Consider the following 1,113-nt stretch of genomic DNA (forward strand, 5'->3'; position numbering starts at 1 on the left):
TTCAACCTTCAATCTATGTTGCTGTTAATGAGAGCAGCTTGCTGTGATCTTTAAAGATCATTCTCATGATGTTGCTTTGGAAATGTTTCTTAAGAATTTGTTGAGTTTAAATAATATAACCGTAATTATAATTATGACAGAACATGGCAGATTTCAGTGAATGTGGAAAAATATCACAATCACAGCAGTTATAGCAGCATCCTTTAGATCCTTTAGCTGCCGCTCCAGAGAATTTTATTAACCTGAAAATGAAGCACTTGTGAAACCACACACACTTCTTTTAAAATCTGTTACAGAGAGAGAAGCTGTATGCTCATTATTATCTGGAAGATGTAATGATGTGATGATAATTAATGCTCTGTTGACACAGTCTTAGAGGTGATGATTACATTTTGTCTTAGTGCTGAGTTAAATAAGGTCTGCTGATGGTCTGCTTACAGCAATGATTAAATATTAGAGCTCAAATTAGTTCCAACAGTCAGACAGCTGTGGAGGTTCAGGATCAGTAGAGTGGACATCATCACTGAGGGTCATTGCACAGAAGTGAAAACAGGAGGAAGCTACAGACCGCTTCAGTGGTTCACGACTTTGTATCATTTGTATTGTAAAGATTTTTTCTAATTGTTATTTTATTTTGGGGATTTTATATTATTTTATGTCTGTATATAGTTATTAGTTTTACACAAAATATAAAGTATTTACTAAAGCTGTCTCCCCTGAGTGAGCATCAGGGCCCTCTGCAGTTTTTGTGTAGAAGTGCAATCTTAGAATGAAACTGATTTATCTGGAACACAAGATGGAAAACTGATATTCTCATTAAAGACAGAAAATAGATGCAAATGCGCAGAAATGTAACTGTTCATGCCTGTAAGAACAAAGATGAACAGCAGCTCTTGTCGTTTGGAGACTTTAACTTATATATAGAAGATCAAAATGTAAGGGTATGTGTGTCGTCACCGCATGTATAAAAAGGCTTTTTCTGAAACACTCTCTCGCTTACGGCCATACCACCCTGAACACGCCCGATCTCGTCTGATCTCGGAAGCTAAGCAGGGTCGGGCCTGGTCAGTACTTGGATGGGAGACCGCCTGGGAATACCAGGTGCTGTAAGCT

General features: G+C 37.8%; 1 non-coding gene across 1 annotated transcript; it reads left to right on the forward strand.

Moving 5' to 3' along the window:
• The first annotated feature begins 994 nt into the window (after positions 1 to 994).
• LOC146492164 (5S ribosomal RNA) lies at positions 995 to 1,113 on the forward strand. Its single transcript, XR_014872639.1, has one exon. It is a non-coding gene; the product is annotated as a 5S ribosomal RNA (ribosomal RNA).

This window comes from Neolamprologus multifasciatus, chromosome 23 (genome assembly GCF_963576455.1).
Source record: "Neolamprologus multifasciatus chromosome 23, fNeoMul1.2, whole genome shotgun sequence".
NCBI classification, from domain to species: domain Eukaryota; kingdom Metazoa; phylum Chordata; class Actinopteri; order Cichliformes; family Cichlidae; genus Neolamprologus; species Neolamprologus multifasciatus.